This window comes from Hyaena hyaena, unplaced genomic scaffold (assembly GCF_003009895.1).
Source record: "Hyaena hyaena isolate Hyena2069 unplaced genomic scaffold, ASM300989v1 scaffold_1488, whole genome shotgun sequence".
Lineage (NCBI taxonomy): Eukaryota > Metazoa > Chordata > Mammalia > Carnivora > Hyaenidae > Hyaena > Hyaena hyaena.
In genome coordinates, this window is record NW_024082118.1 from 75,772 (window position 1) to 92,196 (window position 16,425).

General features: G+C 39.9%; 1 pseudogene; it reads right to left on the bottom strand.

The window, feature by feature from the left end:
- The window catches only part of LOC120225711, a 20,974-nt pseudogene extending 4,842 nt beyond the window's left edge, over positions 1–16,132 (bottom strand).
- Between the last annotated feature and the right edge of the window lie 293 nt (positions 16,133–16,425).

The following is a 16,425-nucleotide window of genomic DNA, read 5'->3' on the forward strand; positions in this document are numbered from 1 at the left end:
TTTTTTTTTTTTTTTTTTTTTTGTGCAATTGTGAATGGGATCAGTTTCCTGATTTCTCTTTCTGTAGCTTCATTGTTGGTGTATAAAAATGCAACCGATTTTTGTATGTTGATTTCGTACCCTGCAACTTGGCTGAATTCGTGGATCAGTTCTAGTAGGCATCGGATGGAGTCTGTCGGGTTTTATTATGTAGAATATCATGTCATCTGCGAAGAGTGAAAATTTGACTTCCTTTTTGCCTAGAGTCTTTATTAAGAAGGGATGCTGTATTTTGTCAAATGCTTTTCTGCATCTATCGACAGGATCATATGGTGTTTATCTTTTCTTTTGTTGATGTGATGTATCACATTGATTGATTTGCAAATGTTGTACCAGCCCTGTAAACCAGGAATGAATCCCACTTGATCTTGGTGGATGATTCTTTTTATGTGCAGCTGGATTCTATTTGCAAGGATCTTGTTGAGGATTTTTGCATCCGTATTCGTCCAGGATCTTGGCCTGTTGTTTTATTTTATTGCTGGATCTCTGTCTGGCTTGGGAATCAGAGTGATGCTGGCTTCAAAAAATGAGTACAGAACTTTTCCTTCGATTTCTATTTTATGGAATACCTTGAGAAGAATTCGGATTAATTCTGTTTTACATGTCTAAGTAGCATTCCCGAGGGAAGCCATCAGGTCCAGGACCCTTATTTTTGGGAGATTTTTGATAAATGATTCGATTTCTTCACTAGTTATGGGTCTGTTCAGATTTTCTATCTCTTCCCATGTGAATTTTGGTAGTGAGTGGGTGTTTAGTCATTTGTCCATTTCTTCTACGTTTTCCAATTTGTTGGCATATAATTTTTCATAGTATTCCCTGATAATTGCTTGTATTTCTGAGGGGTTGGTTGTAATAAGTCCGTTTTCATTCATGATTTTGTCTATTTGGGTGCTTTCTCTTTTCCTTTTGAGAAGCCAGGCTAGAGGTTTGTCAACTTTGTTTATTTCTTCAAAAAACCAACTCTTGGATGCATGGATCTGTTCAATTGTTTCTTTGGTCTCTATGTGGTTTATTTGTGCTCTGATTTTTACTATTTCTCTTCTTCTATTGGGTTTGGGGTGCTCTGTTGCTCTGCCTCTAGTTGCTTTAGGCGACCTATTAGATTTTGTACTTGTACTTTTTCTAATTTCTTGAAATAGGCCTGGAGTGCAATGTACTTTCCTCTTAGGACTGTCTTTGCCGCATCCCATAGAGTTTGGATTGTTGTATTTTCATTTTCATTTGTTTCCATATATTTTTAAACTTCTTCTCTAATTGTCTGATTGGCCTATTCATTTTTTAGTAGGGTGTTCTTTAATCTCCATGATTTTGGAGGTTTTCCAGACTGCTTTCAGTGATTGATTTAAAATTTCAAAGCATTATGATCTGAAAGTGTGCATTGTATGATCTCAATGCTTTTATATTTATTGAGGGCTGCTTTATGTCCCAGTATGTGATCTATTTTGGAGAATGTGCCATGCGCACGTGAGAAGAAAGTGAATTCCCTGGCCTCACGATGTAGAGTTCTGAATATATTTGTGAGATCCATCTGGTCCAATGTGTCATTCAAGTCCATTGTTTCTTTAGTGATTTTCTGTCTGGTTGACCTATCCATTGCTGTAAGCGGAGTATGGAAGTCACCTACTATTAGAACATTCTTATCTATAAGATTGTTTCTCTTTGTGATCAATTGTTTTAAATATTTACTAGGTGCTCCCATAATCGGTGCCTAGACATTTCTAATTGTTAGTTCTTACTGATAGATAGACCCTGTAATTATTATATAATGCCCTACTTCATCTCCTGTTATTGTCTTTAATTTAAAATCAAGTTTATCTGATATAAGTATAGCTACTCCAGCTTTCTTTTGACTTCACAAAGCATGATGTATATTTCTCCACCCCGTTACTTTTACTCTGAAGGTATCTTCCAGTCTAAAATGTGTTTCTTGTAGGCAGCAAATAGATGGATTTTGTTTTCTTATCCATTCTACTACCCTATGGCTTTGGATTGGAGTATTCAGCCCATTTACTTTCTGTGTTTTTATTGAAATATGTGGGTTTAGAGTCATTGTGTCCTTTGTGGGATTCATGCTTATGGTGGTGTCTATGATATATTGCATTCCTTGCAACAGTTCCCTCACAGAGTCCCCCTTAGGATTTCTTGTAGGGCTGGCTTTGTACTGACAAATTCTTTCAATTTTGTTTATTGGAAAGACTTTTATCTCCCATTCTATTCTGAATAACAGGTTGCTGGTTAGAGGATTCTTGGCTGCATATTTTTTCCATTCATCACATTGACGATCTCCTGCCATTCCTTTCTGGCCTGTCAAGTTTCTTTAGATAGGTCTGTCACCAATCTGATAGGTTTCCATTTGTATGTTAGGGCCCTTTTCTCTTTAGCTGCTTTCAAAATTCTCTCTTTGTCCTTATATTTTGCCAGTTTCACTATGATATGTCGTGCAGAAGAACAATTAAAATTAAAACTAAGGGGAGTCCTCTGTGCCTCTTGAATTTCAACATATACTTCCATCACAAGGTTGGGAAAATTCTCTGCTATAATTTTTTCCAGGACTCCTTCAGCACCTTTCCCTCTCTGTTCTTCCGGAATCCTATGATACGGATATTGTTCCGTTTGATTGTATCGCTGAGGTTTGAAATCTTTTTTCATGTTTCTGGATCAGTTTATCTCTCTTTTTCTCAGTTTCTTCTTTTTCTAAAATAGCGTCTTCTAAATTACTTATTCTCCTTTCTACCTCTTCAATCCGTGCATTGAACACCTCCAGTTTATTATGTATCTCATGTATCGCATTTTTTAATTCACCATAACTATTTTTAAGCTCGATATTGTTTGTAGCCATAGTTTCTCTGATGTCCTCCATGCCTTTTTCAAGCCCAGCGATTAATTTTATTATTCTAAATTTTTGTTCAGTTATGTTGCGTATATCTGTTTTGAGCGGTTCTCTACCTGTCATTTCTTCCTGAAGTTTCTATGGACAAGAGTTCTTCCATTTTGCCATTTTTGTTACCTTTCTATCTCTTGTTTTTTTATTTTATTTTATTTTATTTATTATTTCTTTTTACAAATAGTTATTGTCAAGTTAGTTTCCATATGACACCCAGTGTTCATCCCCAGAAGTGCCCTCCTCCACGCCCATCTCCTCCCTCACTCCCCACACCCATGAGTCCTCAGTTTGTTCTCAGTATTCAAGAGTCTTGCATGGTGTGCCTCTCTCTCCATTTCCCCCTCCATTTACCCCCTTCTTCTCCCCCATGGTCCTCCTTTAAGTTCCTCCTATTCCTCCTATACGTGCAAACATATACTTTTCATCTCTGCCTGACTTATTTCACTCAGCATAACACCCTCAAGGTCCAACCATGTTGCTACACATGGCCAGATTTCTTTCTTTGTCATTGCCATGTAGCATTGCATTGTATAGATAAACACATGTTCTTGATCCATTCGTCTGATGATGGACACTTAGGCTGTTTCCATGTTTTAGCTATTGTTGATAGTGCTGCTATGAACATTGGGGTCCATGTGCTCCTATGTGTCAGCATTTCTTTACCCTTGCCTAAATTCCTAGCAGTGCTATTGCTGGGTCATAGGGGAGTTCTATTGTTAATTTTTTGAGGAACATCCACACTGTTTTCCAGAGGGGCTATACCAGTATACATTCCCACCAACAGTTTAGGAGAGTGCCCGTTTCTCCACACCCTGCCAGCATCTAGAGTTCTCTGAGTTGCTCATTTTAGCCACTCTGACTGGCATGAGGTGGTATCTCAGTGTGGTTTTGATTTGTATTACCCTGATTAGGAGGGATGCTGAGCATTGTTTCATGTGTCTGTTGGCTATCTGGATGTCCTCTTTGGAGAAGTGTCTGTTCATATCTTCTACCCATTTCTTTACTGGGTTGTTTGTTTTTCAGGTGTGGAGTTTGTTGAGTTCTTTATAGATTTTGGATATTAACCCTTTACCTGATATGTCATTTGCAACTATCTTTTCCCATTCCATTGGTTGCCTATAGTTTTGTGGTTTGTTTCCTTTGCCATGCAGAAGCCTTTAATCTTGATGAGGTCCCAGCAAATTATTTTTGCTCTTAATTCCCTTGCTTTTGGGGATGTGTCAAGTAAAAATTTGCAGTGGTGGAGGTCAAGGAGGTTGTTTCCTGCTTTCTAATCTAGGGTTTTGATGGTTTTCTGTGTGACGTTCAGGTCTTTTTTCCATTTTGAGTTTATTTTTGTGTATGTTGTGAGAAAATGATCAGGTTGCATTCTTCTACATGTTGCTGTCCGGTTCTCCCTACTCCATCTGTTAAAGAGGAGTCGTTTTTCCATAGCAATTCTTCCCTGCTTTGTCAAAGATTAGTTGGCTATATATTTTTGGTTTCAGTTATGAGTTCTAAATTCTATTCCATGGTCGACGGTCTATTTTTGTGCCAATTCCATTCTATCTTGATGATGACAGCTTTGTAGTAGAGTCTAAAGTCTGGGATGGTGATACCTCCCGTTTTCGTTTTTTCTTCAATATTACTTTGGCTATTTGGGGTCTTTTGTGGTTCCATACAAATTGGAGGATAGTTTGTTCTACTTTTGAGAAGTATGCTGGTGAAATTTTGAATAGAATTGCATTGAATGTGTAGATTACATTGGGTACTAATTACATTTTAACTATATTTATTCCAATCCATGAACATGTAATGTTTTTCCATTTCTTTGTGTGTTCTTCAATTTCCTTCACAAGTTTTCTATAGTTTTCACCTTACAGATCTCTTGTATCTTTGATTAAGTTTATTCCTAGGTATTGTATGTTTTTGTGTGTGTGTGTGTGTGTGTGCATTTGAATGGGATCAGCTTCTTGATTTCTCTTTCTGTTGCTTCATTATCGGTGTATAAGATTCAACCGATTTCTGTACGTTAATTTTCTACCCACAACTTTAGTGAATTCTTGGATCAGTTCTAGTAGGTTTCTGGTGGAGTCTTTTGGGTTTTCTATGTAGAGTACCATGTCGTCTGTGAAAAGTACAATTTTGACTTTCTCTTACCCAATTTCTGATGTTTTTGCTATCCTTTTGTTGTCTGCTAGCTGGTGCTAGGAATTCCAGCACTATGTTACACAACAGTGGTGATAGTGGACATCAGTGTTTTGTTCCTGATCTCAGGGGGAAAGCTCTCAGTTTTTCCCCATTGAGGATGATGTTAGCTGAAGGCTTCTCATAGATGGCTTTTATGATGTTTAAGTATGTTCCTTTTATCCCAACTTTCTCTAGAGTCTTTCTTAAGAAGGGATGCTGTATTTTGTCAAATGCTTTTTCTGCATCTATTCACAGGATCATATGGTTTTTATCTTTTCTTTTGTTGATGTGATGTATCCCATAGATTGATTTGCGAATGTTGAACCAGTCTGGTAACCCAGGATGAATCCCACTTCATCTTGGTGGATAATTCTTTTAATGTGCTGTTGTATTCGATTTACAAGGATATGGTTGAAGATTTTTGCATCCGAATTCATCAAGGATATTGGCCTGTAGTTCTATTTTTTTGCTGGATCTCTGTCTAGTTTGGGAATCAGAGTGATGCTGGTTTCATAAAATGAGTCTGGAATTTTTCCTTCGATTTCTATTTTTTGGAATAGCTTGCGAAAGATTGGGATTAATTCTGTTTTAAACCTCTGACAGAATTCCCCAGAGAAGCCATCAGGTACAGTACTCTTATTTGTTGGGAGATTTTTGATCACTGATTCGATTTCTTCACTCGTTATGGGTCTGTTCAGGTTTTCTATTTCTTCCCGTGTGAATTTTGGTAGTGAGTGTCTGTTTAAGAATTTGTCCATTTCTTGTATGTTGTCCAATTTATTGGCATATAATTTTTTCATAGTAATCCCTGAGAATTGCTTGTATTTCTGAGGGGTTGGTTGTAATAAGTCTGTTTTCATTCATGATTTTGTCTATTTGGGTGCTCTCTCTTTTCTTTTTGAAAAGCCTGGCTGGAGGTTTGTCAGTTTTGTTTATTTCTTCAAAAAACCAACTCTTGGATTCATGGATCTGTTCAATTGTTTCTTTGGTCTCTATGTTGTTTATTTCTGCTCTAATTTTTACTATTTCTCTTCTTCTACTGGGTTTAGGCCATTCTTGTTGCTCCGCCTCTAGTTCCTTAAGTGAACTGTCAGATTTTGTACTTGTACTTTTTCTAATTTCTTGAAATAGGCCTGGAGTGCAATGTACTTTCCTCTTAGGACTGCCTTTGCCGCATCCCATAGAGTTTGGATTGTTGTCTTTTCATTTTCGTTTGTTTCCATATATTTTTAAATTTCCTCTCTAATTGTCTGATTGGACATTCATTCTTTAGTAGGGTGTTCTTTAATCTCCATGATTTTGGAGGTTTTCCAGACTTCTTCCTGTGATTGATTTCAAGCTTCAAAGCATTATGATCTGAGAGTGTGCATGGTATGATCCCATTGCTTTCATATTTATTGAGGGCTGCTTTATGTCCCAGTATGAGATCTATCTTGGAGAATGTGCCATGTGCACTTGAGAAGAAAGTAAATTCCTTGGCCTCAGGATGTAGAGTTCTAAATATATCTGTCAGATCCGTCTGATCCAATGTCTTTCAAGTCCATTATTTCTTTAGTTATTTTCTGCCTGTTTGACCTATCTATTCTTGTAAGCAGAGGTTAAAGTCCCCTCTATTAGCACTTTCTTATCTATAAGCTTTTTCTGTTTGTGATTATTTGTTTTAAATATTTAGGTGCTCTCATATTCGGTGTACAGATATTTATGATTGTTATTTCTTCCTGAAGAAATAGACCCTGTAAATATTATGTGATGCCCTTCTTCAGCTCTTGTTATTGTCTTTAATTTAAAGTCCCTTTTGTGGGGCGCCTGGGTGGCTTAGTTGGTTAAGCGTCCGACTTTCCTTAGGTCGTGATCTCGCGGTTTGTGGGTTCTAGCCCCGCATCAGGCTCTGTGCTGACACACAGCTCAGAGCCTGGAGCCTGTTTCAGTCTGTGACTCCCTCTCTCTCTGACCCTCCCCTGCTCACGCTGTCTCTCTCTCTCTCTCTCCTAGAAATAAATAAAACATTTAAAAAAAATTTTTTTAAAGTCCCTTTTGTTATATAAGTATAGCTATTCTAGCTTTCTTTTGATTCCCTGTAGCATGATATATTTTTTCCATCCCGTTACATTTAATTTGAAGTTGTCTTCCAGTCTAAAATGAGTTTCTTGTGGATAGCATATAGATGTTTTTTGTTTTTTTATCCATTCTGCTACCCTATGTCTTTTGATTGGAGCATTCAGCCCATTTACATTCAGTGTTATAATTGAAATATGTGGGTTTAGAGTCTTTGTGTCTTTTTTGGGCTTCATGTTTGTGGTTATGTCTCTAGTATCTTTATTCCTTCCAACATTTCTTCAGAGCGTCCCCCTCAGGATTCCTTGTAGGGTTGGCTTAGTGTTGACAAATTCTTTCATTTTCTATTTATTTGGAGAATGACAGGCTTGCTGGATAGAGTATTCTTGGCTCTATTAAAAAATATGGCTGCATATTTTTTCTGTTCATCACATTGAAGATCTCCTACGATTCCTTTCTCTTGCCAAGTTTCAGTAGATAGGGCTGTCACCTTCTGATAGGTTTCCCTTTGTATGTCAGGGCCTTTTTCTCCCCAGCTTCTTTCAAGATTGTATCTTTGTCCTTATCTTTTGCCATTTTTACTATGATATTCCGTGCCGACGATCGATTTAAATTACGTCTGAGGGGAGTCCTCTGATTCTCTTGTATTTGAACATTTACTTCCTTCCCCAGGTTGGGGACGTTCTTTGCTGTAATTCGTTCCAGGACTCTTTCAGCACCTTTCCCTCTCTCTTCCTTTTCTGGGATCCCTACAATATGGAAATTGTTCCATTTGACTGTATAGCTGAGCTGTCGAACTCTTCTTTCATGTTCCTTAATCAGTTTGTCTTTTTTTTTCAGTTTCCTCTTGTTCTATAACAGTGTCTTCTAAATAACTTATTCTCCTTTCTGCCTCTTCAATCCGTGCATTGGAGGCCTCTAATTTATTATGTATCTCATTTATCAAATTTTTAAATTAATCATGCCTTTTTTTATTCTCCGTGTTGCTTGTAGCCATAGTTTCTTTGATGTCCCCTATGTTTTTTTCAAGTCTAGCTATTAATTTTATAATTATTGTTTTAAAATCTTGTTCAGTTATGCTACTTATATCTGTTTTGAGCAGTTCATTAACTGTCAATTCTTCTTGGAATTTCTTTGGAGGAGAGCTCTTTCGTTTCATCATTTTAGTTAGTTTTCTGTCTCTTGTTAGTTTTAAAGACTTATTATGCTCTCTGCACCTGTGAGCGTTGCTGTTCCTGACAAAACTCCTTGACTGTCCAGGGCCTATCCTTTCAGAGTGTTTTTTGTACGGTACCTCTTGGTCTCTATTGTTGAGACCTTCGTTATTTTATTTTCCTAATCGTAGTGATATTTGGGACTCTCCACCCTGTGTACTTTGGCTAGTTTCTTGAGGTAGCCCTGGAAAAGAAAACAGACGGACAATCATACAGGTAGCAGAAGCACACAAACGCACAGGCAAATCGAACTAACATGCAAACCGAGAGGGAAACGAAAAGGTTAGGAGAAAAGAGGGAGGAGGGAAGGCGAATAATAGAAAATTTAAATATACATAAAAAGTCAAAAAGAAGAAAATAAAAGGAAAAAAAGGAGAAAACCGATGGACAAAGAATGGTTTAAAACATATAACCAGATTTCCCAGCTACAATTAAACAGCCGGGTCTATGCAGTCCAGGTTGAAGTGCATAGAGTAAGAGAGAGAAGACAGCGCGGGGATGAGGCAAAATTGGAAATAGAATGAACAGGCAGAAGGGATAAGAAGAATTTTTCAAAGAGATAAAGGGTAGAATATGATTGGATAGGTGAAAGAAGGAAACTGGTATTATACAGAGAAACTATATAGTCTAATTATTCCTGAGAGAAAGAGATGAAATGGTCAGTAGGTGTAGAATTTACAGATTGGCTGTTTAAGGAAGCCGGTGACCACAGTTAAACAGGTCAGTTTTCTGAGGGAAAAAAATAACATAAAAGAAAAAAGAAAAAAAGGGGGGAGGGCAGCTCTCAAGCAGGTGTGGGCATGGTGTGATCCAATGCATCAGGAGGGAGTTCTGCCTTGGCGGTGTTGGGGAGGAGAGTGTCAGCGCTCCAGTCCCTTCTTGAACCAAGCGCTGCACCTCACTTTTTTGGGTGTTAAGCTCTCCGTGCTGGGGGCACAGTCAAAGTGGGCTGTGCTCTTTAACCCAGGCCAGGCCTAGTTTCCAAATCCCAGTCCGCAAGCCCCACTGAAATCGCCATAGACACAACCTCACAGGTGATCCCCTCGGGTCAATTCCAAGCCTCTTGCCTAGCCCTGGGGTTGGAGCCAAAATAGCTGCTCCCTTCTCCTCCTAGTCATTTGGGGAGCATGGGCGGGGGACTGTCTGTGGGCCGTGCCGGGCCCTCTGGAGAGAGGGAAACCAGGTCCCTCTGTGTCTCGTCCCCCGAAACATGAACTTGCAGGCAAATCTACAAGTTTTTAAGCTCTTCACCTTCCCTCTAGAGTTCCAGCCAGCCAGGAGCGCGGTGACCCAGTATGCACGCATGTGGTTCCTCCAGGGTTCAAGCCAGCCAGGGGCACAATGGCGCAGTAGGCGTGTAGCTTCTCTAAGCGTCCAGCTAGCCAGGAGCACAAAGAAGTGGTCTGCGCGTGCAACCCCTCCGGGAGGAATTGGCGCAGGGGGACCTGGCGTGCAGGGATTTGCCGCGCACGGTCCTTCTGTTCCCTGAGCAGAGGTTTTTCTGTTTCCCAGCGGCAGGGCCCGTATCTTGAGTAGTTTTGGACTCTCTCTTTTTCCCCTCTCACTCCCCGCACAGGGGGATCGCCCCCGTCCCTGGAGTCTCCGATCCCGGCCCGATTTTATCTTCCCCAGTTTGCACTCACATTAGAAGTCTTTCTCAGTGAATTCTGCGTCCTTTTTCTCCCAATCTCTTGGGTTCTATAAGGTTTCCTATGGCTTCAGATCTTTTCTGTGTGAGATATGGGGGCGAGTGCAATGTATGGAGCTCCCTGCTTCTCCGCCATTTTGTCCCCTCCTCCTCTCTTGTTAATTTTAAAAGCTTGTTGTTCACACGGCCCCTGCGAGTTCTGCTGTATTAGAGAGGGCTCTTTTAACTGTTCAGGGCCTGTCTGTTCAGGAAGTGTTCTTTGGATGGTATCTCTTGGTTTCTCTTGTTGAGCGTTTGGTTATTTTGTTTCCCTACTGGTAGTGGTATTTGCGACTCTCCACCATGTGTAGTGTGGCTTGTTTCTTGAGGCAGCCCTGGAAAAAGAAACAGACAACCACAGAGGGAACACAGGTACACAAACGCACAGACAAAACCAATAAACATGCAAACCCAGGCTCAGGTAAAATCAGCTACAACAACAACAACAAAACAGCTTTCTCGAGGGGATGGGCGTGGTTTGGTGTAGGCAGGTCTTGTCTCCACTGTGTCCGCTGGCAGCTCCCTGAGGACCCTCCTTGGTGGGTGTGGGGAGAAGAATGGCATTGCCCCAGTCCCTTCTCAACCAAGCGTTGCAAATCACTTCTTTAGTCCGATCTCCCTGTGCTGAGGATGTAGCCAAGGTGGGATGAGTTCTATGCCCCACACACTGCCTGTTTTTAGGTCCCAGTCAGGGGGCTTTGTTATACTGCCCTGAAGAGTCCTGCAGATTACTCCTTCCCTATTGCTTGGGGGTTGAGTTGGGGGTGGGGGAAGTGTCTCAGCCTCAGATCTGCCGGGGTCAAGCAGGGATACAACCCGAGTGAGTTCGGGGAAGGTAGCAACTTCAGGTCCGTAGAGTCCGAGTCACTGCCGCGCCCCGCCGACGTTTCAGCGGGCCGCTGCCGCTTTACAGGGCGCCGGCGCCCCTTCACCACGTTGCCGCCATTGCCGCTTTAGCAGGCCGCTGTTGCATATGCCGCCGCCACTTCACGAGGTGCTGGCACCGCTTCACCAGGTAGCCACCGCCACCTCCGCTTCAGCGGGCCGATGTTGCGCGTGCTGCCGCCATGGATGGTGCAGGGCTCTTGGCAGTTCAGTTTTTCCTAGCGCCTTCTGGGACCAGGGCACCTAGTTTAAAGTCAGCACCCCAGCCATAGCTAAAAAAACGCTGTCTTTCCAAGCCAAGGTTTTTTCTCTTCTCCAGGGACGGTTCTATGAACAATCTCAGCTTTTCTTTCCTTTCCCCTGGACTCGCGGCAGCTCGCCACCACTCGCCGGTTAATCACTCACTGCAGCTGCACGCAAGCTGGGTTCCCTCCCCTCCCTCCATATCTCTGGGTCCCGTCCCGCTTTTATCTTCCCCAGTTCGCACTCACGCACTCATGAGGTTTCCTTCCCAGTGTACTCTGTCTCTTTCTCTTCCCAAACTCCTGTGGCTCAGTGTCCTACGACTTCAGGCCTTCTCTGTTTGAGAGATGGGTGCAGGCAAAATGTATGGAGCTCCTTACTTCTCTGCCATCTTGCCTCCAACCCCCAGGAGTTCTTATTTTTCATTAGAATTTCTTCATCATCATTTACTTCCATATGTAAAGATCCATTTTCACAATTGTTTAACTCCATTTGCCTTGCCAATGAATTATGAATCAGTATAATAGGATGTTACATCTTGTTGGACTTGAGCATGGCCATCTGCGGTGAACTTGGTGGAGTGCGATAGAGCAGTTTGGAGGTGAAGGCTGCATTTGCGATCTGCATGCATTCTTCCAAAGTCTTCAGAAAAGTATTGCAGGTTGATTTCGGCAGAGTTCCCACATCAATTCCCTACTCAGAATTGGACACACCAATTGTGGTCACTTCTTTTGTTTTATCTACTTGCTGAATAAGGAGGTCATAGTAGAGTCTTAGTTCTGACATTTTAGTTTTCAAGTTTTCAGTGTTTTCAACAAACTCTTTTTCCTTTTGGTCCTACTGTCTGTCAGGCAAGCCTTGGCTGACCCCAGGGCTACCAGCCACCGCTGTCTCTCAGCCACACTTCTGGCTTCAGGTAGACCATTTATTTATTTGTTTGTTTGTTTGTTGTTGTTGTCTGAGCACTGAGGCTAGAACTTAGAGGACTATGTTAAATAAAAATGGTGAGAGTGAACATCCCTGTCTTTTTCCTGACCATTGAGGATGATATTAGCTATGGGTTTTTCATATTGGCCTTTATGTTGTTGAAATGAATTCCTACTATTCATTCTTTGTTCAAGGTTTCTATCCAGAATGGATGCTGTATTTTGTCAAATGCTTTTTCTGCATCTATTGACAGAATTATATGGTTCTTATCCTTTCTTTTATTAATGTGGTGTATGGCAATAATTGATTTGTAAATCAACCCAGGAATAAATCCCATTTTATTCTTTCAATGTACTGTTGGTTTCAATTTGTTCATATTTTCTTCATAAGGTTTGCATCCATGTTCATCAGGCATATTGGCCTGTTATTATCCTTTTTAGTGGGGTCTTTTTCTGGTTTGTGAATCAAGGTAATGTTGGCCTCATAGAATGAGTTTGGAATTTTTCCTTCCATTTCTACTTTTAGTAAAAGTTTGAGAAGAATAGGTATTAACTCTTTTTTATACATCTAGTGGAATTCTGCTGGTAATCCATCTGGCCCTAGACTTTTTTTTTTGTTTTGTTTTTGATATTTTTTATTGTTGACTCAATTTTTTTTTTTTTTTTTTTTTGCTGGTTATGTGTTGTTCAACATTTATATTTCTTCCTTTTCAGTTTTGGTAGTTTATATGTTTCTAGAGATTTATCCATTTCCTCTGGATTGCCCAAATCATTGGCATATAATTTTTCATAATATTCTCTTATAATTGTTTGTATTTCTGTAGTGTTGGTTTTGATATCTCCTCTTTCATTTATGATTTTATTTCTCTTTTTTTTCTCTTTTATTTTTGATAAGTCTGGCTAGGGGTTTATCAATTGTATTAATTCTTTCAAAGAACTAGCTCTTAGTTTTGTTGATCTGTTCTAATGAATTTTTTTCTATGTCATTTATTTCTGCTCTGATCTTAATTATTTCCTCTCTTGAGCTGGCTTTAGGATTTATTTGCTGTTCTTTTTCTAGTTCCTCTGGGTATAATGTTAGTTGGTATATTTGAGACTTTTCCTGCTTCTTAAGGTAGACCTGTATTGCTATACACATTCCCTCTTATGACCACCTTTGCTGCATCCCAAATCTTTTAGACTGTCTTGTTTTCATTTTCATTTTCTTCCATGTATTTTTTTAAATCTCTTCTTTAATTTCCTAGTTAATTTTATTTAGTCAATGTTTCTTAATCTCCATGTACTTGTAGTCTTTCCAAACTTGTTTCTTGTGTTTGACTTAAAGTTTCATAGCACGGTGGTCTGAAAATATGCATGGTATGATCTCAATCTTTCTGAACGTATTTGGCCAGATTTATGACTCAGTATGTGATCTATTCTGGAGAATGTTCTATGTGCTCTTTAAAAGAATGTGTATTATGGGGCGCCTGGGTGGCTTAGTCGGTTAAGCGTCCGACTTTCGCTTAGGTCATGATCTCGCGGGTTCGTGGGTTCGAGCCCCGCGTCGGGCTCTGTGCTGACTGCCAGCTCAGAGCCTGGAGCCTGTTTCAGAGTCTGTGACTCCCTCTCTCTCTGACCCTCCCCTGCTCACGCTGTCTCTCTCTCTCTCTCTCCTAGAAATAAATAAAAATATAAAAAAAAAATAAAAGAATGTGTATTCTGCTGCTTTAGAATGAAATGTTCTGAATATATCTGTTAAGTCCTTCTGGTCTTGTGTGTCATTGAAAGCCATTGTTTCCTTGTTAAATTTCTGCTTAGATGATCTGTCTATTGTTGTGAGTGGGGTGTTAAAGTTCCTTACTATTATTTTATTGTTTTTTTTATTGTTATCAATGAGTTTCTTTATATTTGTTATTAATTAATTTATATATTTGCGTGTTTTCAAGTTGTGGGCATAAATATTTACAGTTGTTAAATCTTGTTGGGTAGACCCCTGTATTATAATATAGTGCTCTTTTTCATCTCTTCTTACAGTCTTTGGTTTAAAATCTAGTTTCTTAAAATAAGTCTGGCCATGTTGCCTTTCTTTTGATATTTATTCTCATGATAGATGGTTTTATATCACCTTACTTTCAATCTTTAGGCCTAAAAATGAGTCTGGGGCTGCTGGGTGGCTCAGTTGGTTGAGCATCTGACTCTTGATTTCAGCTCAAGTCATGATCCCAGGATAGTGTGACTTGAGCCCTGAATCAAGTTACATGTGAGCATAGAGCCTGCTTGAGATTCTCTCTCTCTCCCTCTGTCCCTTTGCCCTACTTATCCTTCCACTGTCTTTAAAATATTAAAATAAGATAATGAAATAAAATAAAGTGAGTATGGTCTAGGCTGCATATAGATGGGTCTTTTTTTTTTTTTTTTAATCCATTCTGACACCATTCTGTCTTTTGTTTGGAGCATTTAGTTTCACTTACATTCAGAGTGATTATTGAGAGATATTAATTTAGTGGATTGTATTACCTGTAAAGTTATTGTTTCTGGAGATTTTCTTTGTTCTTTTCTAATATTTTTTTTCTTTCCCACTCAAAAATTCCACTTTAATATTTATCACAGATCTGGTTTAGTTTTCATAAACTCGTTTAGTTTTTGCTTGTCTGGGAAACTATCTCTCTTTTCTGAATGGCAGACTTGCTGGATAAAGTATTCTTGGCTGTGTATTTTTCTCATTCAGCATGTTGAATACATTATGTCACTCCCTTCTGGCCTTCCAGCTTTCTGTGGAAAGATCTGGTGCTAACATGATTTTTCTTCCCTTGTAGTTTTGGCATTTCTTTTCTGCTGCTACTCAGGATTCTTATTTTGTAACTTTTTTATGATATGTGTTGGTGTTGGCCTGCTTTTGTTGATTATGATTAGAGTTCTCTGTGAATTCTGTATCTGGATATCTGTTTCTTTCCCTAAATTAGGGAAGGTTTCAGTTATAATTTGGTCAAATAAACCTTCTGCCCTGTTTCCCTCTCTTCTTCTGGGATTCCTATGATACAAATGTTATTACACTTTATATAGTCGCTGAGTTCCCTAAATCTATGTTCATGACCCAATATTTTTCTTTCCCTCTTCTTTTCAGATTCATTATTTTCTATATGTTATCTTCTATATTACTTAGTCATTTTTCTGCTACTTCCATCCTGTCGTCATTATATCTAGTTCATTTTGCATCTCAGTTTACAGCCTTTTTTATTTTGGCTTAACTAATTTTTAGGTTTTTTTTTTTTTTTTCTCTGTGATAAGGGTCTTTCTGGTTCTTCTATGCTTTTCTGAGGCCCAGTTAGTATCTTTATTATTCTTGTTTTAAATTCTGGTTCAGGCATATTCTTTATAGCTTATTGTGATTAACTCCCTATCCATTACCTCTTGTTCTTTATTTTGGAATGAGTTCCTCCAGATTGACATTCTGTGTAGGTGTCTGTCTTTTGTGTGTTTGGAAAGCTGGTTACTGGTACTATTTCCACTATACCTGAAGTGTTGCAGCAACCTATGATCAGCAGACCTGGTGTGGGGGGTTGCTGGTCTTATGAGGGAAGGGCCTGGTGCTGCTCTGGCTTTCAATCACACTTGGCCTGATTAAAAGGCATCTTCAGAGAACAGGGAGAGCAGGGTTGGTGTAAACAGCTCAAGCCTCTACTGTGTGCTATGTGCTGCTCCTTAAAGTCCATCCATGCTGATAGGAAGGATGAAAAATGGCATAGCTTCAGTCTATTCCCTGAAGAGAAGAATTTATACCAGCTCCTGTTCAGGAAGCCCTCATAGAAGAGTGAACAATCTCTCTTCTTGTGTCCCAGGTTTCCATCAGATCTCTGCCTTCACTCTGTCTGTGCTCAAGCCATCTGGCTATCTGGCAGTGCATGCTCCTGTGTTTTATCTCATGTGTGTGCTTGGTTTTAAAAACTCCAAATTTTAGGCTTCTGGCAAAATGCAGACTCTCACTGATCCTCTGGAGATGGGTCTCACCCTGCTGTGGTTGGCGCATGTTTGTTCCAGAGGGGTACTGCATGACCGTGCAAGGTCTTGGATTTCATGGTAGTGTAGCAAAAAGCTGCCATCCAGGTTAGCTGCGCTCAGCAGGCCTCTCTGCTCATATGCTAATGAAAGGGGTAGCCTTATGGCACCTGTCAACTCTTTTGTTGCCTGAAAGGTAGTGCCACCTCTCCTAAATATACCTCAAGAAGGGAGAACTATTGTCTCCCAATGCAACCTGGGGATCCTAAGAGCACACTGTCCAATTCCAAACCTCTGCCCTCCTTATCCACAGGAGTACCACTATGCCTGCCAGTCTTGAGAGACTTT